This window comes from Marmota marmota, unplaced genomic scaffold (assembly GCF_001458135.2).
Source record: "Marmota marmota marmota unplaced genomic scaffold, marMar, whole genome shotgun sequence".
In the NCBI taxonomy this organism is placed as follows: domain Eukaryota; kingdom Metazoa; phylum Chordata; class Mammalia; order Rodentia; family Sciuridae; genus Marmota; species Marmota marmota.
In genome coordinates this window covers 5,053,642-5,070,585 of record NW_026000051.1, presented here as the reverse complement: position 1 = coordinate 5,070,585, position 16,944 = coordinate 5,053,642, and the positions used below count along the sequence as shown (strand labels likewise).

Here is a 16,944-nt window from a genome sequence, read left to right as displayed (position 1 = left end):
ACCACACCCTGCCAATTTTACTGTTTCATTTCAAAAAAAAAAAAAGTGGCAACTCATATTCACCTGCAGGTATTAACGTTAGAAGGCTTCCTGAAACACCTGGGAAGAAGAATGGGCTCTGCAAGGATTTAGGTCCCCCAAGTTGAGAAACTAAGACTCAGAATGAGCAAAATCAGCTTGTCGTGCAACTTATTGATGGCAAACTTACAGTGATCACAGTCCCTCCACTCCTGGGTGGTCATGGAGTTCGTGAAATATCTGGTGGGAACAGAATTTGCAACCCAAAGAACTGGGTGCCTGCTGTCTGGTGAAAACATGTAAATCCTTAGTAATACACTTTATTTGAAAATTAAGCATGTCAATATTTAAAGTACAAGTTTTTTGATTTTTAAAACTTTTAGATTCTGTAGTCCTACCCTTAGTAACTGATAGACAATCATGAAATGCACAAAGATGTGGATCAGTCAATTGACAGAGGATGTGAAATATTATCACATTATTACTTATATAAAATAACTTGGAGATCACCTGAATATTCAGAGAAAATGTGGAATGTCATACAGCCATTTCAAATGGCCACCTTGCACAGACATATCTTTATGATATATTTGCCAGGTGTGGTGGCACATGCCTGTAATCCTAGCAGCTCCGGAGGCTGAGGCAGGAGGATCACAAGTTCAAGGCCAGCCTCAGCAACTTAGTGAGGCTCTAAGCAACTAAGAAAAACCCTGTCTCAAAATAAAAAATGAAAAGGGCTGGGGATGTGACTCAGTGGTTAAATACCCTTGGGGTTCAATCCCTGATATCAAAATAAATAAACCTTTATGATGTGTTTGATTTATATCCAAGTGAAATGGAGTGAAATATATATAAATTTGATTTGATGTAAAAAAAAAAAATATATATATATATATCCATATCAAATGATACATATATGTGAATATGTCTGGAAGAGAAATATTTCAAAATATTTACCTACTCCTTAAAAGTGATATTAAGAATAAGTTTTCCCTCTTTGTTTTATCTTCACTTTCTTGTTTTTCTTTAGCTAAGTTTATAACAATATCAATATCATTTAATAAGCATTTACTCTGTGCTAATCACCAGATCAAGTGCTTTATTTATGTTTCCTTAGTGAATCCTGGTAACAATTCGGGGAGACAGATCCTACAGATTGAGAATCTCTATTCCAAAAATCTAAAATCTGGAATGTTCCCAAATCCAAAACTTTTCGAGATTTGACATGGCACTCAAAAGATTTTGGATTTGGAGTTTTCAGATTAGGGATTAGGGTAAAATAATATGTAAATATTGCAAAATCTGGAAAGAAAAAAACCCAATGCTTGGTCCCAAGCATTTTGGATGAGATACTGAATCTTCCTCATTTTTTTAGGCATGATAATTTTAGTTGAAAGTAACAAAACACTCAACTCAAACTGGCTTAAGCAAAGAGAAAGGATTAATTAGCTAATATCAATGGAAAACCAGGATTGGCTTCCTGCAGGAGCCCGAAATTTGTCCACCAATCTGAGGGTTCTCCTGGCAGCTCCACTCTTGGACATCCAGCTCCATTTGGGAGTGGGGTGTCCTTGAAGTGCTCAGCTGTGAGGCCATGGAGAGATGAGCTTCAAGCAAAAGCCCAGTTACTCTTATTGGATGGCTTCTGGCTCTCCCAAAGCCAAAATAAAATCAGGCTCATGGATCCTGGAAGGAGGATAAAATAAAACCATCCACCACAATTATCATTTGCAACTTGCTAGTGAGGAAACTAGAGTTCAGAAATAGGAAATAATTTATAACAAAGTCCAACAGAGAGTAAGGTGGCCAGGACTTGAACCTGCATTGTCTAACTCCAAAGACATACATTTATTAACTGCTTGAACCTGTTTCCTATGATCATTTGTATAGTATTTTGATTCATTTTGGAATAAAATAGAATCAAAAGCCCCCCTTAGTGGGCTGGTGGTGCCCGGCTGCTTAAACTGGACTGGATTAGGGCTTCCCTGAGACGCCATGCCCAGCACCTCCAGCCAAGATGGTGGCAGCCTGCAGGCACTTTGCAAGACCCACGTTGTCCCTCCCTCAAGACGAGGTGTCAAGAGCAGCTCTGACACCAGCAATGGCAAGCGCGGCTGGGAGGAGAGAGAGGGAGTCGGAACACAGTTAATGATAATAACGGCTGATTTTATTGGTGGCTTATCACGTGTCAGGCACTGTGCTGTGAACTCCTCGCGGCTGCCTGGGGAGGTGGGCACAGTTGCTGCCCTGTGTTACAGATGAGGGACTGCAGCAGAGGGGCGAAGTTCCTGGTCAGGGTCACACAGCCATCTCAGTGGAGCAGGGCTGAGGTTGAGGTCTCAGGTTCTACTGCCTGCCCGGCAGCTCCTCTCTGCAGACAAGAGGGAATTCTGGTGGCACCTGTGGAGATCAGAACTGGAAGAAAGTGGACGTGCGGAGGACGCAGCTCCCAGTATTTAAGGGCTGAGGACGGCAGATGCCCCCCGGCTAATGTCCTCTCCACATTTTCCTGGCATTTGCTGGGAAAGGGTTATGCAATCAGAGCTAAGAAACAGAGCTCTGTCTCCAGGGCTGCTGAATATTCTTCCTGTTGCGAGTTCAGCCTTAATCTTGAGTTTATAATTATTTTATACGGTGAAGGATGACATCACTGGTGAAAGTAAATCCAAACCCTAAGTAGACACTTAGGCTTAAGTGGATGTTCAATTAGGAAAATGTTCATGATAGATTGTTAGTGATTTTCTTAAAAATGCAAACTGCATATCATATATATATGATCCAAATGTTTTTTGAAAAGACTAGCCATATATAAGGAAGACCAAAGGAATAAACAAAAAGACTAACTCTGAAAGCTGGTATTATGATTATTTTTATGTTCTCATTTTCTACACTTACCAAATTTTCTATAACAAAGTACTTTATATTCATAATTTAAAAGTCATTATAATTTTTACAAATGTTTCCAAGTCTAAGGAGCATACGGCTCCCATTACCACCTCGAGTTCTGTTTTCCTTTTAACTTCCCTCTTCCTTTATTTGTTTTGTCATTCAACAAACATGCACTGAGTTCTGCTGAGCTGGGCCGCCAATCAGAGTGGACCAGACGCAGGTTCCCTTGAGGAACTCCTTGTACAGTAGGTGGACAGACAGACACTCCTAGACCACAGTTGTCTGCCCAGGCATGAGTAGCCCACTAGATGTGAACCCCATGAGGTCAGGACCCTCTGGGTCATCTCTGTACCCCAGTTCCTGGGATAGATGAGTTCATATCCCAGCTTATTTGACTCCAGTTTCCCCTTCTGCAAAACATGAGGGTAATACCCACTCCACAGTGTTGTTTGAAAACTCAGTTAACATGTAGAAAGTCCTTTATATGATACCTGGATATATACTAGGCTCTTGTAACAGTAGAAATAATGCATTTCAAATTGGGTAGATTGGGGCTGGGGTGTAGCTCAGCCGTGAAGCACTTGCCTCACATGTACACAGCCCTGGGTTCGATCTCCAGCACCCCCCCACACACACACACAAAACAAACATTGGGGTAGATTATGATGATGTACAAAGTCTGAGTTCAGCTATCCTCTGAAAATATCTGGAGTTTGACTAGAAGGAAATTTGGTTTATAATTTGGAGAAGAATGTCTAGATTATTCTCACTTTTATCTAAGAAGTACAGAAGCATTTATTAAACTTTAAAATGGATTTAAGTACAAACCAAAACCTTGAAGCAGTAAAAATTCGAGGAAGGGCCGGGAGTGCACACCTGTAATCCCAGCGGCTCTGGAGACTGAGGCAGGAGGATCACGAGTTCAAAGTCAGCCTCAACAAAGGCAAGGCACTGAGCAACTCAGTGAGACCCTGTCTCTAAATAAAATACAAAATAGGGCTGGGGATGTGGCTCTGTGGTTGAGTGCCCCTGAGTTCAATCCCCAGTACCAATAGGGAATAGGGAAGAAGAGCAGAAAGAATACATATAATATTCCTTGTTTTTAGAAGCTGTTTGGAGACCATATTATAAAATGACATGAAATGTTTAAAAAGAAATTCTGAATATCAATTTTTTTTTTTTTTTTTTTTTTTTTTTTTTTTTNGTAAAATTTAACTTCAGTTAATAACAATGTATCAATATTGGCTCATAAAGTGTAACAAGCTTACTCCATTGATGGAAGAAGTTAACAGTAGGGGAGAGGGAGGAGAAGGAATATATGGAAACCGTACTTTCTGCTCTTCTTCCCTATTCCCTATTGGTACTGGGGATTGAACTCAGGTCCTCACACATGCTGGGCAAGCACTCTACCACTGAGCCACATCCCCAGCCCAAGAAATTAAAAAAAAAAAAAAGCCAACTTTTGGCAAGTTGGTACCATTAGCACCATAGAGAAGAATTACTCCAAGTGATTTTGAAATAGGAATTTTGACTCAGCTGCAAGAAAAAAAAAAAGTTAGTACCGTTGGTGTGCGGTGGCCTGAATATTTTGTGTCAGTCCCACTAAAATCCACGTTGGAAGCTAACCTGCAACCTGGTGTCAAGAGGGGGGCCTTTAAGAAGGGATCATATCAGGGGGCTGCTCCGTCCTCAGGAACTTGATCGATGGTCTTCCATAAGAGGCTTGAGGGAGCGTAGTTGTCCTTTGCCCTTCCTCCATGAGAGCATGCAGCTAGAAGTCCCTATCTTGGAAGCAGAGCCTGGGAGCACCTCACTAGATAACAAACCTGTTGCTGCCTTGATCTTGAACTTCTAAGCCCCCAGAACTGTGAGCAATAAACTTCTGTTGCTTTCAAATTACCCAGTCTAAGGTATTTTGTTAGAGCAGCCCCCATGGATGAGGAGATGGAGGTTGGTATTAGCTCAGCATGCTATGCATGTTAAGTGGCTCCCAGCAAATGGAAGCAAAAAGAAAGGTCATTTCTCATAAGACAAAGGACATACAGATGTAAGTCAGGCAAAAATACTGTAGTCCTGAATTCAAGTAAGAAGTGTTGTTATGACCTCACAATTTTAAAAAAATAAATCAATATACTTATATTTTGAGCAATTTTAGGTTTATAGAAAAATTGAGCAGAAAGTACGGTTTCCATATATTCCTTCTCCTCCCTCTCCCCTACTGTTAACTTCTTCCATCAATGGAGTAAGCTTGTTACACTTTATGAGCCAATATTGATACATTGTTATTAACTGAAGTTAAATTTTACCTGAGTGTGAACCCTGTGTTTCTATGGGTTTTGACAAATACATAAGGACACTTATCTACCTTATACACTAGTGACCCCTTATCCATGGGATACATTCCAAGAGCCCCAGCAGATACCTGAAACTCCAGATAGTACTGAAATATACACGTGTGTGTATGTGTGTGTGTGTGTGTATAAATAATTTTCCCCATATGAATGCCTATGATAGAGTTTAATTTGTAAATTAATAATTTATAAATTAGGCACAATAAGAAATTAACAGTAATAACTAATAATAAAGTAGAACAATCAGAACAACAGACTGTAATAAAAGTGATGTGAATGTGGTCTCTCAAAATATCTTAACTGTACTGTACTCACCCTTCTTGTGATGATGTGTGACGAGACAATGGCTAGTGACAAGATGAAGGGGGGTGAATGAAGTAGGCATTGTGGCACAGAGTATTAAAGCACAAGCACTGCAATGCCATGACAGGGAATCTGATAATCACATTGGTGATTAAGTGACTAACCAGTGGGTAGCATATACAGTGTGGATACACTGGACCCAGGGATGATTCATGTCCTGGAGAGACAAAATAGGAAAATATGAGATTTCTCAGAATGGAATGCAATTTCAAACTTAAAAATTGTTTATTTTGGAGAAGTTTCAATTTAATATTTTTGAACTACAGCTGACCATGGGTAACTAAAACTAGGAGCGTAGGGGAGGACTACTGTAGTGTCACACAGAATAGTTTCATTACTCTAAAGATCCCCCCATGCTCCACCAAATAGGTGGATAAGCCCTCCTGCCTCCCTCCCAACACCTGACGACCACTGATTTTTTACTCCCTGGTTTTGCCTTTTCTAGAATACCACATAATTAGAATCATACTGATAGACTTCTTCACCTAGCAATATGTATTCAAGGCCATTTCTTTTTATAGCTGAATAATGTTGAACTGTATGGGTGTACCACAGTTAGTTAACCCACTGACCTGTTGAAGGACATCTGGGTTGCTTCCCAGTTTTGGAATCAGGACTCATGATGTATTTGATTTTTTTTTTTTTAAATTTATTTCAAGCCAGGCACAGTGGTGCATATCTATGATCCCAGGTACTGGGGAGGGTGAGGTCAGAGAGTCACAAGTTCAAGGCCAGCCTCAGCAGCTTAGCAAGACCTGTTCAAGATTAAAAAATAATAATAATAAATTAAAAGGCTGGGGATGCAGTTTAGTGACAGAGTACCCCTGGGTCCGACCCCCAATGCCAGAGTAAATAGTGCATTTCCCACTCTCCTCACTGAAAATCCCAGAGACCAGGACCAACCCAATAGCAGAAAACAGTGCTTAAACCTAACTGTGGTATCTGCACCCCATTCCTCAGTCAAGGAAGCCGAGACTCCTTTGAGAAATGACGGTTTCTCAGCTGGAACGGAAAATGTACAAGATTTGTCAAGAGCAACTTGCTATTCCAGAAAGCAAAGAAGCCAGACGATTCTATAGGGACCAAAGGCCTCAGAAGGCAAACCAGAGAAGTCCTCTCCGGCCCAAGGGGAATGTCACAAGAATGGCAGGGGATATTGGCCAGGTGTGGTGGCACACGCCTGTGATCCCAGTGGCTCGGGAGGCTGAAGCAGGAGGATCACAAGTTTAAAGCCAGCCTCAGCTACTTTAGGGAGGTCCTAGGCAACTTAGCCTTCTCAAAGTAAAAAATAAAAAGGGCTGGGGGTATGGCTCAGTGGTTAAATACCTCTGAGTTCTATCCCCGGTATCCCCGCCCCCCACAAAAAAAAGTGTTAATAAGGACACATTGCTGTTTTTTCAATTATTCTAGCTAATAAATGAAATCGTGTGATCCTGAGTGAATCAATAAACCTCATCAATGAACATCAGCCACAGCCAACTTCACACACACACACACACACAGACAGCAAGATGTCATGAGCTCCTGACGGAAGGACACCGCACCTCCTGTGAAGAATCGTTGCCAAAAATTGAACCTGAATCTGATCAAGTCTCTAGATCTAATTACAGGAAATACAGCGGCAGACACACATGTTAAAGGACCCCACAGGAATCCAGGCAGCAGATCCAGGTGGGGAGAAGGCTGCAGGACAAACAATTGGGTTTCTCCAACAGATGAACTGCAGGGTGGGGGAGGCGGGGGAGATACATAGACCTTGCAGAAGGCGCAGGACGCATCTGAGACAGGCAGGGAAATGCTAAAACCTTGGGTAGGTTTGATGATGATTTTTCCAGGTATGATAATGATACCATGGCTATTTTTTAAAAAGATTTCCGTATCTTTTGAAAATATATTTCGAAATTGTCTTAAATGAGATATTATAGTGTCTGGGATTTGGTTTAAAATAATCTGTTGGGAGCAAGGGATGTAGCTCCACGGTAGAGCACTTGCCTGGCATGTATGAGACCCTGTGTTCCTTCCCTGGCACTGCAAAAAAAAAAAAAAAAAACACAAAAAAAAAAACCTCTATTGGGATAAGAGAATTAGAGTTCCAAGATAGAGGTGAAACTAGATTGTGCCTGAGTTAAAATTGTTGGGCAATTTTAACAATGGGTGACAGAGCTGGGTGATGGGTACATTATTTTCCTTTTATATAAGTTTGAAATTTTCCATATTTAAAAATTTTTCATATTAAATAAATAAATAAAAATAAAACTTGGCTGGGGGTGTAGCTCAGTGGTAGAGCACTCGCATAGCTGCATGAGGCCCTGGCTTCAATCCCCAGCACCCCAAAAACACAAATAAATGTATAAATACAAGCTTTGGAAAGCTCCTTTTGCAAAACAGAAGGACAGCAGCGCAGGACAGGCTGTTGTGCTTCTAATGTTTTCTGTTGTCCCCTCTTGGTGTCAACAGTGGCTTGAGTGGCATTTTCTTCTCAACACTCCTTCTTCCAAGAACCTGTTGGTTCTAAACTGCCTGAGCAGGGTGAGGAGGGGCCACGTGCCGTGCGCCACCGTCCCCCAATTGAGAGGACCCCCAACTGAGAGGAGCCCAAATGGGTTTGGGTCCCAAATAGGCAGCCCACATGGCGGGCAGGGATGCTGTCAACCCACCCGGCAGGCTTCTCTCTGGGGCGTGTACAGCACTGGGACCTTGACAGCTGGCAAAGATCTGGTCACCGTCCACGGATGGACACAAATGCATCTGCATCGAGGAGGAGCCTGGTCTCTGAGAGATACAGGCTCCAATCCCAGCTCCACCAGCCAGTCCCTCTGTGATCCCAGGCATGTGCTTCCACCTGCGTGAGCTGCAACTCCCCGTCTATAGCCCAGGCACGGTAGCAGTCCCTTCCACTAAGGCTGTCATGAGGATTCAGTGACGCTGTAGAGTGCTGGGCCCATCCAGCACACGGGCTCATTTCTGCGCTGCTGCTGTCAATGTCACCACACGGCCAGAATACAAAAGAGGGGAAATTTCCCCCAAGTTGTTCCTGGATCCGATTCCTCACTCCTTCCTCACCCTTCCTGGCTTAGTCCTGGAGACAGAGGGGTGAAGGGGGCAGGGAACCCCACTCACCCTGAAGGAGAGATGGCTGAGGACGTGGAGGAGGTGGACCGGATCTAGCTGGGAGGGGAGGCAGGCTTCTGGGAGGAGGTGACATTTGCAAGGAGACAGGCAGGATGAACAGGAGGAAGCCGGGAGAGAGTGGAGAAAGCCTCTCTGGCTAGGGGACAGCCACTCCAAGAAGCTGAAATGAGAAGCAGGCTTGGCGAGGCCCCGTGGAGAGCAAAGGGGAGGGAGGCAGAGATGAGGCCAGGGAGAGGCCATGGGGAGGATTCCGCTGGGTCTGGAAAAGCCCACATGGCCAGCTCTTCCAGGGGGAACAGCCAGGCAAGATGGCATGGTCTGCAGCCGGGTGGAGGCCGGGCATGGAGGTGGGATTTCCTGGCTTTTCTGCCCACTGGGAATGGGGGCCAGGACGCCTGGACCTTGCAGAGCTCAACAACAGCCCCTCACACCCCCTTCTGAGGCTGGTACAGGTCAAGGGCAGCAGCTCGGCTGCTCAGTGGCCTTGGGCAAGGCTTTCCCTCTCTGTACAATAATGGGCCCCATGACAGTTACTCTCGGGGTCCTCTTGGGGTCCCGTGAGGTCACTGATGGCAGAGGCTTCACCTAGGACTGGGTAGAGCAAGTCCCCAGTAAAACTTGGTTTACTATCGCTGTTGTTGTCTGCAGCCTGTCCCAATCCAGGCTGGACTGATTCAGGGACAGACTACTGCTGAGCCCGGGCTCCGGGGGCTGTGCTTTTCTGCATACATGTGCATCTTGCCTTCACAAGAGCCCCTCCTTCCACAGAGGGTCCAGCGGGGTTGCTCGGGGGACACATTCCAGAAAGAATAACTCTGTGTAACATGAAACCCTGAATCTGGAAACACAACCTCTATGGGAAATTGGAGGATAAGGTCTGCTCCGCGGACCGCCCAGCCTCATTCCATACAAAAGGGATATTGAAACCCAAGGGCCTCGTCACTTGGCCTCCCGCCTCTGGTCTCACCCCTCACCACAGCCACAGAGCTCTTCCTAGAAAACAAACTGACTGCCCAAGGGCACTCTCCTCAACCTGACCTCCAGGGCCCTGTGGTCAGACTCCCGCCAGGACCTGCAGCCCCACTGCAGCCTGGCAATGACCCAGCCACACAGACTTGCAGCGGATCCAGTTCTTTCTGGCCTCAGAACCTTTGCACATCCTCTATTAGGGCACTGACTGTTCTTCCAGATTCAAAAGACCACAGGCTTTGCTGAACCCCCCAGTAGTAACAGAAGTAGTAAAATCACCCCCACTTTCCAGTTGGGGAAACTGAGGCCGTGAGAACTACCAAAGTGGCTCCTGCAACTTGGCCTCAAGCCAGGCCAGCCAGACCCCAGAATCTCTGAGACCCAAGAGGAAGCATCTGGCCATTCCTCCCATAAAACAGGGGTGTGGAGGTGGTTCAGATAAGGGGACTGAGCAGCGAAGGACAAGGGTGGGGCCAGGGTGGCAAAGAGCAGGAAGTCATCCTCGGTTCATTCAAGATCCAACCTAGACACTCAGGGACCTGTGGACCACGGCAGGACATCTACCTCTCTGAACCTCAGTTTCTTCATCTGTAAAATGGGGCTAACTACCCACCCCACAGGCACATTCTGAGTACCAGGAATGACATCTATGAAGTGCCTGACATGTGGTGGACACTCAGCAAGTGGCACGCTGCCACCCTCCCTTGATGCATCTGGGGAGGCCACACCAGTTCAGACCAGCCCAGCCCTGACTAGACTTGCATCACCCCTGAGGCAGCCGGGGCCTGGGAACCATCCCTGCCCTGTTTTCTGTTTGGGGTTTTGTGTTTCCCAGCGTTTCCTTTGGAAAAAGTCCAGCTTCCTCCCTGCTGGAAGGAGGCAGGAGGGGACTGTTCGCGCCTGGGCCTGGATGCCCAGGGGAGTCATGTGGGGAAGTGACAAGAGCCTGGGGTTTAGATTTAGGCCAATGGGGTTCAAATGCAGAATCTGACACTCAGAATGCTGTGTGACCCTGAGCAAGTGGCTTCACCTCTCTGAGGTGCTGCTTTCCTCACCTGTTACAAAGTCTCATGATCTTTACCTCAGAGGGCACTTGATGCTGATGGAGGGACTGAGATGACTCCAGATGCACTCCCTAGTGTACATACAACGACTCCTTTGGGGGACAAATTAAAGATCAGGGAAGTAGCCACAGGTTTACAGCTGGAGTCACCAACACAAAAGCCTCCTGGCAAGACACAGGAACAGGGAGGGTTTCCAGCTTGGGTGAGGGTGGGGCTGTGAGGGGGCGGGGGGGCATAATTCTGCTCTAGGTTATCTGTACCTTGCTGGAAATGAAGGTCCAAACTCATCAGATCCCTGACTATTCAGGAGAAAATTTCAATTTTTCATGCAAAATGCCATGATTGAAGTATGGGGAAGAGTTCAGACTGGAAAATTCAAAAACAGGCAAAACCCATGTCTACTGACAGAGGCCCAGTCACAGTTGGTGGTGAGGGTAGGTAGTGCCTGGGAGCAGGGTATGTGGTGGGATTCTGGGGCGCCAAAAACATTCTCTCTCTTAATCTGGGGCTTGCTGATGTGGGGTAATTTTAACTTTGAGTATTTTTCTTCATGCATATTATACATCAAGAAGATGCTCAGATTATTTTAAAACAAATAAATCAAGACTGCAGGACTAGGAGACAGGGTGGGTGGGTCCCACCAAACACACCTGTGGGCTGCATCCTGGCCCCGGACCACCTTCAGACACCGAGACAGGGCACGGGGGCTCTACCCCCTGACACTCGGGGCTGACTCCTCTCTCTTAGTGGGCAGTCCCCTACTTTCCAAGCCACATGGAAAGAATGCCCTCCTGGCCTAATGAGGGAGTGGGCTGGACAGTGGATGCATCTGACCTCACCTCTGCCTCCCAACAGGTGTGCTGAGTTCACACTGAAAGAAATAGGCATATTCTGCCATTTAAATGATAATGTGACACCCGCCCCCCCACCCCACAGAAAAAAAGCCTCACCCTCATCTGTTAATTTCACTTTATAAAGAATACCCAGTGGACACCAGAAGGCAGGCCTGGTTCTGTTTCCAAATCTGGATTCCACCAACCCCGACTCCCAGCCCTGAGCACCCCGAGCCACAAACCCAAGGGCTGCACCCTCAATCTGCAGCATCCTGGGGACCCTTGAGCCCCTGGGTCCGAGGGATGGTGGCCCTCAGTGGGACTGCACAGCTCCACTCCTCTGCCTGACCTGGAGGGCTGGGTTTTATTTCTGTTTTCACCGTTAGCCTCTCTTTTCTGAAGCTGCATGCACCTCCTACGTCAAGCGGCGCTCGCCAAAACAAATGCACATCAGATCCATTTATTTGCAGAGACACTCATAAAAACTTTACTAGACACCAAATAATTACAGGAAGGGGTGAACCTCCAACTCCGCCTCTCCGCAGCTTTTTGAAGTGGATTTAAGATAAAGATCAAATAGGATAGGCACTGGCCCCCCTCACGCCCAGCCCCCCTGCCCCAGCTATGGACCCCTTGGGGTGGAGACAAATGAACGCTCTGGTTTTTGTGAATTCGTGTCCAATTTATATAAAATGTCTTTCTGTGAGTTATTCTTAGCGTCCTAATGGGGCTTTTATGGCTCAAATACGGTCCTTGGCTTCTCTTTGTTCTGGCTCAGGTCCTCTGTTGGGGAAGCCCCTGGTTCTAATGGGTTGCTGAAATAACCCAGCCCATCCATCTGGCAAGAAATCCATAGATTCTTGAGGAAAGAGCCTGCTAAAAATAACTATAAGTGACACTTGGAGAGTCCCACACTGTGCTCTCAATGCAATGGGCTGAAGCCCCTAATTCTAATCTTTCCCAGAGAATCTTTCCAGGGTGGGACGAGGGGAGGAGGCTGAGCTGCTTGTGCTGGGGGCCTGGGCACTGCTGCTGCTGCTGCTGGTGGTTGGGGGATGTCCTGTGCTCAGCCTGCATCTGGGCTTCACCTGCCCTGAAGGAAGGAACATGGTTGAGCTTAGGTCAGGTCTGTCCTAAGGCCCTAGCTGTAGGAGGTGGAGGCAGTTGTGGTTTTCTTAAGTGCCCCCCCTTTTAAGCAAGGATCCCCATCCAATTATTCACCAAATATTCATGGAGCCCCACTATGGCTGGGCCCTGGGCAAGTCCTTATACTTCATCCTCTCAGCTACTCTATGGGAGAGATGTTATCATTATGCCCATTTTACAGAGGAGAGCCCTGAGGCACAGAACTGTAAACCTTTTCTGAGATTCCACATCCACATCCTGAACCAGAGCTCGCGGACTCCCTGAGACCCATTCTTGAACACACCTAACCACTGCCCGGTCAGAGGGAGGCCTCAGCCCTGGGCCACCCAGCCAGGGCAGTCATTCTCTGAAGGCGGGGACCAGGGAGATTGATCTCCTGACACCGGGAAGAATCCCAGGACTAATGAGTCTGACCTTGTGTTGAAAAGTCCTGGGTCTGTGACTGGAGGGTGAGGGTGCCCTGCCAGGAGGGCAGAGGGACTTGGCTGTGGTGTGTTCATCTCCCACGCTGGACACGGGCCACACTCGGCCCACACTCGGCATTCAGGGCCACACTGCCTCACCAGTGAGTTCCTGTCTCCCTGCTACCCTTGCCCCACACCCTGGGGGTGAGGAGCTTCCAGCAGGGAAGGTGAGACCCAGCCTCAGTCCTGGGGCGGAAAGACCGTCTCAGAGGCTTCCCAGTCACTGGGTCCTATGGCCCTCCGCCTGGGCTCAGGGTCTCTGGGGCTCTACCGCCCTCACAGGGAAGACAGGAAGACCACGGACACTTCATGGGGCTGTGGGGAAGCCAGGACAATGTTACTCTATGCTGCCAGACCCTCTGACCCCCATGGCCCGGCCATGCTCAGCTGGGACCTACAGGGGAGCTCCTCTGCAGCTAGCTCAGAGATTCCCAGCAGCAGAGGTGTCCTCAATGCACTTCCAGCACCCTCCCTCGTGGGTCAGATCCCGGGACTAGCAGCTCCTAACCTGGCCCAGGCCCAGCTGCGGCTCTCCCAGACAACCAAAGGTCCCCCGCAGCCAGGACAATCCAGTGGCCCTGGCTGTCCCCTGAGGACAGAAACTAGAAGCTCCTGCTCCATCCCCGCCCATCCGCATGCCTCCAGCCGAGGTGCTGGGGCTTTACACGGGAGGGTCCTCTGGCTCCACTCTGGTCGGAATCAGGAAACCGCCACGAAATCATGGCAGCCTGGGTCAGGCTCCCTGGGGAAAGTCCTACCAGCTGTGCTGGCTCCTAGCTCGAAGTAAGCGGGTTGCGAGGAAGTGTGTGAGGAATTAAGAAGAGGAGCCAGGGGAACGGGGCAGGGCTCGGTGGAGATGAGGTGTCTTGCAGACTAGGAAGAGACCAGTCTCCTTCCCAGCCTTCTTGTTTCTCAAGAGCGATTTCAAGTCGCCGATTCAGTTTTGGAGACAATCCCCTGCTGGTTCTGCCACTGAAGTCCAAGCCAGAGAGCATCCGGGTCTGGTCCGACAGCACCAGGGGGTGCGAGGGGCCACTGGTGCAGTGGGTCACAGGGCAACGGGTGGGATCCGCCAGTACGCAAGAGCTCAGGGCTGGTCAGGCGGAGCCAGGTGTGGCTTGGTTCCCAACAGCAGGAGCTGGTTCTGGGCCTAGGCCCCTATGCGGCAGCCTTGTTCTTGGGCAGGGGCAGTGATCCGGAGGCACAGGAGCTCTGGTGGTGCTTGGGAGAGAGAGAGACCTGGGGCCTCAGGGGGCGGTAAGCACAGGACCCCGAGGGCCATCTCAACTGGGGTGATGGGGAACACAGAGAGACGGACAAGGGGCAAGGAACAGGGCCTACAGGAAGTGCATGGGGGTGCAGAGGGGGCCAGGTTGTACACTGAACAGAGAAGGACCAGAGAAGGCAGCCTGGCTTCACCCAGTTGCAGGCGCTGGCAGCCTGTCCCAGGTGGCCGCTGGTGGCATGGGCTGTGATTACAACAGGGACGCTGAGAGAAAAGCCAAGAATCTATGCGCCCGGGAGCACCGGCTGCGGCAGAGACTATCAGGGGTACTTCAGTGAAACCCTGCTTTCAGGCACTGTGCGAAGGAGCCCCTGAACACAATCGCCAGCCAGAGGGACAAGGAAGCCTGAAAAGCCTCCATTCAGCAGTGGGGGGCAGAGTGGGTGCACAGGAGAGGTGTAGAGGGGAAGGGCAGGGAACGGGGACGGTGTGATAGAGAACGGGAAACAGGAGGGGGGTGGAACATTGCGCCCGGAGTTGAAGGGCCAGGGCCTATAACAGGAGAGGACTCTCAGTGCGCCCTGGAGAGGGCCAGGGTCCGGGTCTGGGTCTGGGTCTGGTCCTGGAACAAGGCCAACAGGCGGTCGCCCAGCAGCATTGCAGGGACAAATCATGGCCAGCAGAGGGCAGAATGCGCCCGGTCCACCCGCCCGCCCCGCGCGGGGATCCGCGCCTCCAGGCTCTGTGTGCTGGAGTCTAGTTTGCCAGGCTTCTCCCGGCAGTGGAGCGCCCAGGCTCAGATATCCGAAGAAGACCGCCCAGGCTCAGGCCAACCTCGGGGCTCATGACCTGGGGTTTCAAAGATTAAGCAAAGACAAGGGACCAAGGGCGTGTGCGGGAGGAGACGTGCAGAGGGGGCCAGGTTGTACACTGAACATCTACTCCTGCATCCTCCAGAATACAGACACACAAAGATGCCGAAACATATAGAGAGACACAAAGACACACACACACACACATACACACACACACACACCCCCCTCTGGGAGACAGAATCATTCAGGAACTCGGAGTTAGGCGCGCACATGTGACATGAAGATACACATAAGCAGAAAAACCTTCCAAACACAATACAGGGGCTGAGACACACACAAGATGTAGGCACCCACATAGAGTGACACAGACACACAGGGACACCAACAAAGATGTACCAAAGCACCTAAGACTCAGAAGCATGAAAGGATCTATAGATCCCCCCCCCCACACACACACACACACAAGGATCTAGGGTAATCAGAGTCGGATTCACACTTTTGGATCCCGAAAAGTGACAAGGACACAAAAATATGTGCTCAGAGAAACGGGTGCACAAGTACGCAAGAACCTCAGGGGAGAGTGCAGACTCACAAACACACACAGATACCCACCAACACATACGCAGGTACTGGGGTGGGACCTCCTAATCCTTGACAAAGCCGGGCCCCTCCGCGGGGCCCCGCGGCACAAGGGGCCACTTCTGACCAAGCCTCCCGCAGGTTCCAAATCCGATCCGCCCTCTCGCCTCCAGCGGGGTCAGGGGACCGCCCCCCTGCCCTCCGCCCCCGCCCCGCTCCGCGCCGCTGCTCCTCTCCGGGAGGGGCTCTGGCAGCCCTGCAGCGGCTCACCCAGCAGCCCGCGCCTGCCTCAGGGCTGCACCAGCCCTACTGTCCCTGGACTAGCAGTGCGTTGGGGAGGACCCAGGGGCCACAGCCCGAGCATGACGCCCTGTGGCCCGACGCATTGGCCTCCTGAGTCCAGAGCCGGTGCCAGGCCCTACGGGCGCGGGAGTCGTCAGCTAGGTCTAGCCGGGCTTTCGCTAGGAGATGTCTAGGCCCACTTTGCCGGTGATGGCCAGGACACCGTTCCTGACCTGCCCAGCCTACCGACTCCTAACTGGGATCCTCGGCCGTCGCCAAAGGGTGCTTCTCCCAGTGTCCAACCTGATTTCCTTGGGGTGACCGAGCACAAGTCATCCCGTGCCTTTACCTCTAGACCTTGGGGCCACCACTCCCTACCCGCGTCTTACACGCCAAACCCTGCGAGGCCCAGCTCCAGCCCAGGGTCCCCGCCCCTGCCTTGGTCCCCTTTCCCAGCCTCAATCATCATCTAAACTCTTCGCCTGAACCCGGGCCTGACCTTCCTCGCCTACCCAATGTCCCGCATTCTCGATCTCGGGGCCCCAATTCCTCCTTCAGCTCGCTCCTCCATCCGATCTCTGCCAGCATGAAGCTTTCCCGACTCCCCACCCGAAACCCGGTCCCACTCTCCCTCCCTGGGCCGGGCCTCCCTTAGGCGAGGCCGAAGCCAGCAGTCTTCTTCTGCTCGCCTCGGTCCCTCAATCCCGGCAGCCAGCCCTCTCAGCGAACCGAGGTGTGTGGGCACCCGCCGCCGCCCGGGAGACGCCAACTTAGCCCCTGCGACCTACCTCTGCCGACTGTCGGAGTCCCCGGG

General features: G+C 49.6%; 1 long non-coding RNA gene across 2 annotated transcripts; it reads right to left on the bottom strand.

The window, feature by feature from the left end:
- Positions 1-2,163: 2,163 nt before the first annotated feature.
- LOC125619647 lies at positions 2,164-16,944 on the bottom strand. 2 transcript variants are annotated; one of them, XR_007351178.1, is made up of 4 exons: positions 16,919-16,944; positions 6,194-6,376; positions 5,574-5,778; positions 2,164-2,418 (listed from the first exon to the last, which is right to left on the bottom strand). It is a non-coding gene; the product is annotated as an uncharacterized LOC125619647 (long non-coding RNA). The 2 variants fall into 2 exon arrangements; XR_007351179.1 differs by lacking the exon at positions 2,164-2,418 and adding an exon at positions 3,830-3,884.